The following is a 12,052-nucleotide window of genomic DNA, read 5'->3' as shown; positions in this document are numbered from 1 at the left end:
TGGCGTTCTTTTTTTTCTTTAGGCAGGTGACTTCCAGCCCTCAGATGTCCCCAGTGGCGCCTCCGCGCTCGCCTTCCCTGCCGACGGCGATCCGCCTTCCTCGCCTGTCCTGTGTGAACACGAAGAGGCTTCTAATCTCGCCGCACAATTAGTCTTGCCGCTATGGCCTCCGTGGCTGCCTCTGATGCGACCGGCTCGGGGGTGACTGACAGGCTTCTCTGCCCGGATCACTGGGACTGCTGCATGCAAATCCCCGGCATTACTGCCAGCCACATTCCTGCCCTGGGGCGAGAAGGGAGCTCGGGCTGGGATGAGCTGTCAGAGGCGGGACAGGCCTGGACGAGCGAGTCCACGGAAGTACTGGCCGACGGGCCTAACAGGGCCATAGAGGGCACGAAGTACCCAGGCCATGGCATGTCCATGTCAACGTAAGATGAGTCAGTGCATGCATGCCACTGGAGAGGCGTCCCATGTGTCTGCATCAGTACTGTCTGGCTTTAAGTAGAGAAGTGAGACGTCCTTTTGCCTGAGGGGCGATCACAGCACAAGGGGTACAGTGGGAACGGGGACATCCATCTTTCACTCCGACCTTCCATGCTGCCTGGGTACACATAGAGTACCTCGCCAGCCTTCACCGCCACCAGCGCTACAAAGAGAGGTGGGGGTATTCTGCACCTTCCACTGTGGAGCCTCTGTCCAGCCGTTACAGCAGACATTAGCACATACACAAAGACGCTCAGCAGAAGGCCAGTGTCACTCGTGAGGTGGGTGGGACAGCTGTATCCCTCTTTCGCAGCGCCCGTTCTTCTATCCCCAATTCTCTGCTTCTTTCTGGCCCCTCTTGTTCCTTGTCTCCACTACGCCTATTTCAGCACTGCCACAGTCCTGCTGCCCCTGCCCACCTTCATCTAATTTCTGTTCCCTCTTTGGTACTCCTGGCCTCTGTTCCTTTTACCTTCGCCTCTCTAATGCTCTATTTACCCTCTGCTAATCTCACTACCCACTGCTGTCTTTCCTCTCCCACCTGTCTCCCTTCGTCGTGGTATTGGCTTCTCTTTAGGTTTCGCCTGGCGTTACTGCGCAAGCAGTTCGCGCAGGCGAAATCCTAATGATTACAATATGGGATATAGGAACGTCCCCCGGCTCCCATTGGCTAGCTCCATAAATGGAGGCTAGCCATTGGAAGCCGGATCTGTCCGTCAAGGCCGGACCAGATTCGTGGGCGTTCCCGCGATTTCTTCCCTCTCCGATCGTCATCGCGGCGGTGGGCGGAGTTTCGTTTTTTTTTTTAGGTGTTTGTTTCTGCCATTCTGCGGCCGACCGCCGACGGAGGAAGTCCAGGTGAGTGCCTTCCTTGCCGTTTCCTCCCCCCTCCTGCTGTCCCTGTACCTGCCCGCCCTCCTTGCCGTTTCCGCCCCCCTCCCGCTGTCCATGTGCCTGCCCGCCCCCCTCCCGCTGTCCGTGTGCCTGCCCACCCCCCTCCCGCTGCCCCTGTGCCTGCCCGCCCCCCTCCCGTGCCATGAAAGCCTGTATGCCGCAAGTAAATCGTTTAGAAAAGGGTCGTGGAGTATTCCCAGTGCTTAAATTCAATTTTGGGGTTCATACTTTATAAAAAGCACAACATATGGGGGTTTTGCACAGTGGTTATGTAGGTCAATGAAGACAAGCTCACAAATGCGAAAAGCCTTTATCTAGCTCTAAAGTGTCCAGCCTAAGTTACATTTTAGGGAGATCTCACTAGTCATGCGGTTGCACCTGGACACAACTTATGTCACCACATAAAAGGGTGTGCCACGAAACGGCATGTACACCTTAATGCATGTTCATGAAGTCGATACCACTGGGTTTGCCGCATTATAGCGATGAGATGGTTAGGTACGCGGTGGCAATCTGTGATAACCGCACAGACTTAGTACATATGGCACAAACCTGCAGAGGTTCCATAACAATATTTTTTTATTCAGGCCTTGGCGGGGAATGAAAACGTTAGAGGCTAATTAAAAAGCGGTGTGGCCAGGGAAGCATAACTAGGAATCCTTTCAAAGAGGTGTGGCCTTCGCAATTAAAGATGAGACTTAAAACAACAAACATAGGCCTAAAACATGCAGGACTTTTTGGCTTCACCAGTCCTTGTAAGCAGTGTTAGATGAATTACAATTACATTGCTAGTGATAATTATAATCGAACATGTTTTCGTTCTGAAAATATGAGACTTTGAAACAAACGATACTAATATTTGTGGAAGGGGAGATGCTCTTCAGTGTCTCAATCAATACTTTTCTCCTCCTTACACCACTTTGATATGAAATCTCTATATGGTAGACAGATTGCTGTGTGCCTGCCCGCCCCACTCCTGCTGTCCGTGTGCCTGCCCGCCCCCCTCCCGCTGTCCCTGTGCCCGCCCGCCCCCCTCCCGCTGTCCGTGTGCCTGCCCGCCCCCCTCCCGCTGTCCGTGTGCCTGCCCGCCCCCTGCCGCTGTCCGTGCCTTGCCCGCCCCCCCTCCCACTTTGTACATTTTGCATAAGGTACTGCAGTACATTTTGTATCTTGTGATGCCGGAAGTTGAGTGTATGTTATGCCTTGTGAAGTGGGTGACTGCTGTGTATCTGTGTGCCTTGTGAGACAGGCATTGTGAGACTTCAACCTTCATTGAGGTTGGCAATGTAAATAACAATGCCATTTATTTATAAGTAAAAAAAAAAAAGAAATGTCATGAGCAATGCCAATAGCTCAAACTTTTCCAAAGGCGAAACCATTGCATTGTAAATGCTTGTATACATTTGTTGTCACGGGACCTGCGGGAGGTTACATGCCCCAAGTTTCTGCAGATCTTGCAGCTCATACCCTTGGAATCGGCAAAGGCGAGCTCTTGAGGGGCTGGGAATGGCCTTCGGAGGGTGGAGATAAGACAGGGGGCGGTGGTGGAGTCGGAGGCACGAGCAAGGCTGATGCGGAGTGGGAGGGAGGGTGGGGGCGGGGGGTCCGTGGTGGGTTGGTGTGGGTGGGGGTGGGTAGGATTCTGTTCCCTTGTTGGTGTTTATTTTTCTTTCCTCACAAAAAGCAGCATCGATGTACGACGTGGTTGCACCATCTGGCCGACAGTTTATCCAAGCCGGGTCGCCCTCCGGGATGTAGACCTTATGGCTGTGTTTCATTGTTGTCTAACCACACTCTGCCGGCCGGTGGATGTAGGCAGCCCAGCTGTGTTCAATGATATATCTCTGCTGAATAAAAAACGTTTGATTCTGAAGTACAATTTAACCCAATTTGAGAAATGTTTGCTTACTCGACTGAGACTAACCATATTTCATAGGCTGGTCTTGTTTCCCAAGCAGAACGACTGGACTAAGAATTTGCCACCATGTCCATGTGATAACAACTCGCCACAATCTTCAATCCACGTCTCCCTGTTATATAAATTTTACGAGGCTCCACGCTTGTTCCGTTATTGAGACAATTGGGAATTCGCACCTGTCGACCAGCATTCCTAGCACTTCTGATGTTAGAAAATGAACCATATGCTAAATCCATTGCCTGCTTTTTAAAATTCTGTGTAAATCATCGTCCTAATCTTAATTAATTAATGCTTATTGCATTTTTTTAACCATACAATGTATTCTTGTTTTTTAAAAATGATTTTAACTGGAACCATGTTAAATCTGTACTTTTATGTTTTTTTTCGAATAATGAAAACCGAATAAAGACTTTTTGATTGATTGATTAGGTTCATTAAAACAGATTAAATTTGCTGTATAGCAGGACAGGGAAAATAATTACTTAAATTAATACTGCTCCGCCCCTCAACTAAATGCATCTGCTAAGTAAGCATAGCACTTGAAACCATTTCTGAAATGAATGCAAAGCTCTTTTCCTGATACTGGAGGAGGTTTTTATTACAAGGAGCACACTGAACCAATTCTGAAAGGTACAAGAACATTTATATATGCAGCATACTTTGGATAAGGTCATTTGATGCATGGGAAAACAAATCTTGAAGCTTGCTTATTTTTCTTCTTAGGATTCTTTATACGCTCAAGGCCAACACTTTTTTTTGCTTATTTATAACTGATAATTGATAATAATAATCTTTATTTAGATATAAAACATATCTTTAAAAGAATTTACAGATTCACAGCCTGACCGAATATTAGAATAAAAACTTCTAGGAATAACAACACGAGTGTAGATATAAAGGCACGATCCATTAACAAACATTATAAAAACAGGGATTTTATCTCATAGTGTATATTAAAATCACAAAAATTGAAACAAGGCGCCAGATTGCATTGGATATAACCAAATTATGTCTAACGTTGCTGAGAATAATGCCAGTTAATACTGTTTTCGGTGAGAAAAGAAAAATTGAGCACTTTAGCATGGTCTCCTTAAGTTGAAGATGTGATATGCTTGCTGGATAAATTTTATAAATTTTATGTTTAGCACTGTGTTTTCCGGGTTCAGAGCTGCCATGATGGCTTGCCTGCAGGACGGAACCCCCAGCCTATTCCATTCTAATTTTAATCCGGACCTGCGTTCTGTGTTAAGGGCTAGGCAAAGGCAACTTACATGCAACATGGTTTCCGCTGTTTCCCCACACCCTCTACAAGAGAGATCTTCCGATGTACGTCGCCATGATGGTAAGTCCTGCAAGAAACGCCAGTAACCCAGTCTGATGGCAATAAAGCCGCGTTTCAGGTATAATGGATATGTGCTGGCCAGATAGCAGGCTGGGACCGGGTGTCTGTAGGAATTTATCGTGACCCAGGCATAGCTACGTTTCAGAAAAAGTGCTTTGTCGGTGGGACAAGAAATCATTCTCACGCATTTTTTTAATAGCTTTTTTAAATGCTATCTGGCCTGGGTTTAGGGCCCACAAATCGCTTGCTGACATTTGGTTAATGGCGTCTGTAAAAAGACGTCCGTACAAACCCCCGGATTTATCTGGCTGATTTCTTGCCAGACTAGGGATTCTAAAGTACCTGGCTCAGCTTGTCTTAACTTGTGACACAGGTTAAGGTATGCCCCAGTGGCTGAGGCCTCGTAGTTTATTAGCCCCATCTCCAATCTGATCTGCGCTGCAGAGGCGGTCTTTGGCAACCGGAGCACCCCTTTGTAAACTTTAGTGGTCTGTTGGTTCAGGGTTGTGTTCATTTTACCACTGAAAATCTCAACACCGTAGGATAAAGTGGGGCCAACCTTTGCTCTCATTACCTCCAAAAGGGGAGCTAAGGTTGGACCGGAAAGATCTTTCGCAAGTTTGCCTAGTGACACCATTAGGGTCACTGCTTTAACTCCGATCTCTCTACGCTGTTTTTTGTAGCTACATTTTGAGTCCAGGTGGACGCCTAGGTATTTATAGGACTGGCCAATTTCTAAACTAACATTATTGAATGACCAGCCGCCCCCTGTGTGTCGTTTCTTGCCAAATGTAACTACTTGCGTTTTCTTTAGGTTAACCTCGAGTTGGTTGCTGATCGTATAATCAAACAGTTTATCGAGGAGTCTTTGTAACCCTACCCTGGTTAAACTAAAGAGAGCCAGGTCATCGGCATATAAAAGATTGCTTAGATTCATGCCACCCACCTTCGGAGAGTGACTATTAGTGTCGTCTAGGACCGCTGACAGATCTGCCACAAATAAGTTAAAAAGGAGAGGGGCCAGCACACATCCCTGCTTCACTCCTCTAGTTGTCATTATTTTAAGTTATAACTGAATAAAATACTGCTCTGCCTATTTTCAATAAAGCTCCTGCAATGCTGTGGTTTTACCTCAGTGCATGGCCTGACATGCCCTCTCTTTAAGGCTCTATCTTCACTCTAGGGTGTGATTTTTTTTACTCCTTTACCTACTTGGCAACAGTTTGAGTAATATTTGTGCTTACCTGCCAGTAGTTTTTTTATTTTCAAATCTGTTTATTGAATATTTAAATAACAAGAAAAAACAAACAAGTAAAAGATAAGAAGCAAATAAGAAACCCATCCCAAATAACAGACTACACCAATGAGGTCATATGAGAGATAGACATTACAATACAAACCAAAGCAGAATATAGGAGCAAAATAAGAGAAAAAGCTGAAATAAAATGCTGTTTCCCCTGCAAGGGTTATCCTTACAGCCGTTTTATTTCCGGATTGAGAAGTCATTTATGGTCCTATATGTTACTGGATACCACTCCCTCCTAAGACTGATCCTGTCTCTTCTATTGACAACGGTTATCAAATCCAGGTTGAGAGCCCTTACCTTGAATCTTTTTGGCTTCACTATTTACCTGTTAATATTTTAGGGGTTTGGCACATGCTGTTCCCTCCTGTGACTGTACAGAGAGATCGTAACGGGAGAGAGCTGGCACTATTTCTTTTTCCTTTTCTCTGTCCTTAGCTGCTCTACTTCTCGAGTTTCAGGGACAGCTTCAAAAAAGCCTGAGGCTTTACCTCTGTTAAAAGCCCCCAAAAGGATGTGGACTCCCCCTCCAAATCACCTTCCACCTTAGAGCTCTGAAACCTTTTTTTGTTGAAACCAATTCAGCATTGAGGAAAAATGGTCTTCTCGCAATAAGAGAATATCAGCCATTGATACACCAGGGAACTTAGGGAACACAAACAACTGTGTAAACGTGCGGAAAGGAAGTGGAGAAAGAACTACGCAGTTGCCGCGAAAAATGAATACAGATCATCCCTGAGATCCTACAAAAACCTATTAAAAACCACACAGGCCGCCTATTATCAGAGCAAAATTGCGGAAGCAGCTAACGCCCCCAGGGAAATTTTTAAAATCTTTCAATCCCTGGCAACTACACCCAGGACTATTAGTCCTGTTTCGAACCCACAGAAACACTGTGAGGAGTTAGCTATCTTTTTCGCATCCAAGGTGTCCAATATCTATTCCGGCTTTGCACCAGTGACAGATTCCCCAGATAATTGGGAGAGCGGAAAAAGGGGGGACCTGGAAATAGACCCTAACCCATCTGCAGGTCTCAAAGTCTTCCCGCCACTGGATCTGGCTGGAGTGGATAGTCTCCTTGGCAATCTTAAATCTGGCTCCCCGTTAGATGCTGCGCCCCCGGCAGTTCTTAAACAGGTATCAGGGACAGTATGCCTGTGATAATGCAGGTCATCAATGCGTCTCTGGCCTCCGGTGTTGTGCCCCCCAATTGGAAGAAGGCTAAGGTCAGAGCCCTGCTAAAGAAACCTAGCTTGGATCCTGAAGACCTGGCCAACTACAGGCCCATTTCTCTTCTACCGACCATCAGCAAAATAGCTGAAAAACATGTCAACCAGGTTCTCTCTTCCTTTATTGAATCCACGGATGGATTACACTCCACCCAGACAGGGTTCAGAGCAAAACAAGGAACAGAGACAGCTCTGGTGGCGGTAGTGGAGGCAGTTAGGGGTATCGTGGATGCAGGAGGCTGTGCTGCGGTGGTCCTGTTGGACCTCAGCGCAGCCTTCGATACAGTAAACCACTCTCTCTTGCTGCATCGGCTGCATCTTACAGGGGTCTCCGGAGTGGCCATCAAATGGTTTCATTCTTTTCTATCAGAAAGAAGCTTCTCCGTCTTTGAGGGAGAGGTGTCATCCAGCCAGCTGCAACTGAATCACGGCGTTCCCCAGGGATCATCCCTCAGCCCCACTCTGTTTAATATCTCCATGAGACCTTTGGCTGAGGTGGTTCTCCCCTGGGGAATCCAACTTGTTACCTACGCCGATGACATGCAGCTGGTTGTATCCTTGGTGAGGAACGATGCCTTAAATCAGGGTATCAACAATCTGACCCCGTGTCTCACCAAGGTTCTGGAATGGATGACCTCCTCCTTTTTGAAGCTAAATGGGGCCAAAACGGACATTATGCTTCTGGGCTACAAAGCCCCAATTAACTTGGACCCTTGGTGGCCTCACTGCCTAGGACCCCCCCCCCCAGCACCTAAGACCCATATAAAAAGCCTGGGGATCTGGCTAGATTCCTCCCTTGGTTTTCACTATCAGGCTAAAAAGGTAGCCGCAACCTGCTATGGGCTGCTGAGAGTCTTAAAAAAAGTGCTAGACCTCTTGCCATTCGAAGCCAGACGATTGCTGGTCCAGTCGCTGATTATGTCGCGGCTGGATTATGCAAATGCCGTCTATATGGGGGCTCCAGTCGGCACCATAAAAATTCTGCAATCTGTGCAGAATTGTGCTGCTCGGCTGCTTATGAAAGTCCCCAAAAGATGCTCAGCGAAAGCCGCACTTCAATTCCTCCACTGGCTACCCATCAAGGGAAGGATTATTTTCAAAACCCTGTGCTTGGCGCATAAGTCCATCCATGGTGCTGGCCCGCCGATTCTGGATCACCTCTTTCGTCGCCATCAATCAGTGAGATCTCTGAGATCCAACCTGCGGAACTTGATGGTAGTCCCCAGGATAAAGCTGGCCCGGATGGGTGGCCGCCGGCTCTCTGTGCACGCAGCTAAAGAATGGAACGCACTCCCAGATGACATCAGGCACGAGTCTAACCACCTCGCTTTCAGGAAGCGTTTAAAGACACACTTGTTTCAATAGTGTCTTCTTTGTCCCTTGGTCTTACAGCGCTGGAATGCTCAAGAGTAGCCATGCGCTATAGAAGAGGGTATTCATTCATTCATTGAAAAGAGAGTGAGTGATGTTTAAGATTCCATACCAGATGTTTCCCTTATAGGCAAGGAAACTGAACAACTTACTTAAAAGAAAAAAACAGAATATTTGGAAAACAGAAACTGGAGAAATAGTCTTCGTCTGTATAGTATAGCAAAGGGATTTGAAGGTTCCAACATGATCTCATTTTTACAAACGGCTATACCCGAAATTGTTCACCTGGGGGATCATGGTCCACTCAGCATCAAAAGGGCTCATCGATGGGGGCCTAAAATCTCTTGTCTAGCATGAGGCTTACGGGCATCATCATTTTCTCCCTGAAGTTCACAAAATTGACAGATGTTCTTTCAGCAACTTAAAGTAATCAGAGAATGAAAAACTTCCTAGCTTCGTAACAGAAAGTTTCAATTCTATTAAGGACACGGAGGAGAGGATTAGGCTTTTCTTTCTTCTTTAATTTTAACCAGCAGCCTTTTAAACAAATAGTAAATCACCAAAAGGACTTCATTTCCCATGAACCCTAGATACAAAACCATCAAGTTCATAACAAATCCATCAGCCAATCAGGCGCTTCTTGGAACAATAACAGTCAACGATCACTGCTGGACCTCCTCTTTCTTCGGTGCTGGCAGCCTACGTCAGTTTTTTTTGGTTTTTTTTTTTTGTGTATCTTATATAGTGCACAGCTACCCCAACGGGGTGTCCCGGCGCCTGCATTGGGAACCCGTCCTGGCTTTTCCCTGTGAGATAACCCGTACTGGGCATCCCCAAGGTGAAAGCCAGGCATCCCGCCGCGGGGGGCCTTAGTGGAGATTAAGCAAGCTATTGCCCAGAGTTGCAGAGTGTGAACCCATGATTCGAGTAGGCACCGAAGTGAGAATTATCGAGTCCGTGGGCACTTGGGCTCAGACCCTGCCGCGTCGGGATTGAACCCTGGTCCCGGGTCTGACCTCAGCTTCCGGGTATGCCTCCTCTAACCATTGAGCCACACTTCTCTCATCAGAGCCTCTGCTCCTTGTACGCGGCCGCAGGAACACTCTGTTGCTCCTACACGGCCGCGATCATTTGTTTACCTTGCCGGCGGGAGTGCGCAGCGGTCCGCCGACCGCCACAGGGTTGAAGGCACCTCTGTGCCAGGTCAATTAATCTCTTCTCCACAGGGGCCACCACCACTGATGCGGTCCTGATAATGTAGGTCATATCTAGTTGGGCCCAAAGGGTGATTATGTTCCTAGGGAATGCGAACTGCGCCATCTCTATGGAGAGGTGCAGGTCGCTTCTCATCAAACTGGACCCCAAACTCGGCGAACTGGCCACCTCAGAGGCAGGTCAGGTGGCTCAGGGCAGCCTGTTCGGGGACACATTTTTGAAGGAGCTGAGCAAATTTGTCTCCACGTTCAACTCCTTGAACAAAGCACAATCCCCGGTTAAGCGTATTGTCAATGCGCGGGCCAGTCGTGGCAGGGGGCGCTCGACTGGCCACTTCTCACAGACAGCCTCCGGTAGAGGATCGCAGTCGCAGAGGAGAAAATATCAGGACTCCTCGCGCTTCAGTGGGTTCTATCCCACCAGGGGTCGTTCACGCTGCAGAGGCTAGCGCAACGGAGCATGCAGTGGAGGTGCTCCCCCCGCTCACGGTGAGTTCTTTTATCATCTAATGTCATTGCTTGGGGGCAGACTGGCCCGCTTTATAGACAGTTGGCGGGCCCTTACAACCTCCGCATGGGTTCTCTAAACTGTGCAGGGTTTCCACATAAGAGTTTTTTGCCTCCCCTGTCCAGGTCTCTGCCGACACCAATCTATTTCTCAGGCAGGTAGTCAGTACTGATACAGCAGGAGGTCCAGGAACTCCTGGACAAACGGGCAATTTGCTACGTTTCCCCCCACTCAGGATCTTTCTTAAGCAATCTTTTCCTGATTCAGAAACAGGACGGGGGTCAGCGCCCAGTGATAAACCTCAGAGACTTCAACGAGTGGCTGGTTTATCGCCACTTCAAGATGGAGAGCATTCACCTTCTGCGAGATCTGTTGCGTCCCAACGACTGAATGGTCAGCTTAGATCTCAAGGACGCCTACCTGACAGTCCCCATTTTTCCTCCTCACCATTGTTTCCTGCAGTTCTAGTGGCAAGGCCAAACTTTCGAGTTCACCTCTCTTCCCTTTGGCCTGTCATTAGCACCCTGGTGCTTCACCAAGGTCATGCACCCGGTGGTGGAGAGTTTGAGGTCCCAAGGCGTCAAGATGATTGCATATCTGGACGACATGCTGTTCATGCACCAGTGTCCGCATACGTTGTCGCAACAACTCCAGTCGGCAGTACTTCTTCTTCAGTCACTGTGTTTTGTAATCAACCAGACAAAGTCTTGCCTCCTTTCCACTCCCTCGATCACCTTCCTAGTATTCGTGATAAACTCTGTGGAAGCAACCTTAAGGCTCCCTTCCAGGAAGATGGCGAAGATTCGCCACGAGATACGGCAAATTCTTCGGAAGTCTCTGACTTCTCTGCAAAGCATTGCCAGTGTGGTCGGGTTGTTGTCAGCCTCGATCCAGGCCATCTTTCCAGGTACGCTACACTTCCGGGCCCTCCTGCTCAGTGAGTAACTCTGTCTGAGGAGACCAAGGAGGAGCTCCAGTGGTGGCTTTCCTACATGGACGTAGTACCTATGATTTTACACATATCACTCTGGGGTTGTTAAAGCAATTGAACCCAATTGTATCCAAAGGATAACTAAATCATTATTAAGTTGTTCCAAAATATTCAATGAAAGTAAACTAAAGAATACAAAAAGATAAAGTAAGCACACAGCAAACTAATTTCATCTGAAAAATTATTTAGTATTGACTTAATCAAAGAATACAAATCATGGGGATGAAAAAGAAACAAATCCAATAATCACAGTTATGAATGGATGTACATAAAAATCAACAAATCAATTCATAGAATATGAACAAATCCATAGATAAGAGAAGAAGACCAAGTTCACTGATGTACAAATGTGTCCTTCAAGCAGTTGTGCTGTAGAGATGGTGATTAGGTCGACGTTTCGGTCTTGCTTGCCAAAAGCGGTACAAGGCATGGCTTGGCTTGGCAGTTCGGGCTGGACTGTTCCCATGAGGCACAGGGTCAGACTGATTTGCATATAGCCATGTCTGAACTGGGGTGGCAGAGAGGGCTAAAGAACGGTGATGGATTAAACCCGGATCTTTTGACTGGGTGTGAGTGTTTGATTTATTCAGATGCTCTGTCCATTGCCACCCCCTTTTGTACCGCTTTTGGCCACCATAAGTGTGGCAGGGTATGCTCAGACGTGAGTGCCTTGCTCACTTTGCCACTGGATTCAAGCAAGCCGGGTTGAAGACGGCTGGAATGCCAGAAACCGGTCCTCGGAAGCTTGTTTCTGGTCCAGGGAAGGCATGGCTTGGCAGTTCGGGCTGGACTGTTCCCA

This window comes from Lissotriton vulgaris, chromosome 3_2 (assembly GCF_964263255.1).
Source record: "Lissotriton vulgaris chromosome 3_2, aLisVul1.2, whole genome shotgun sequence".
Classification (NCBI taxonomy): Eukaryota; Metazoa; Chordata; class Amphibia; order Caudata; family Salamandridae; genus Lissotriton; species Lissotriton vulgaris.
The sequence above is the reverse complement of the archived record's forward strand: the minus strand, read 5'-3'. Positions refer to the sequence as shown.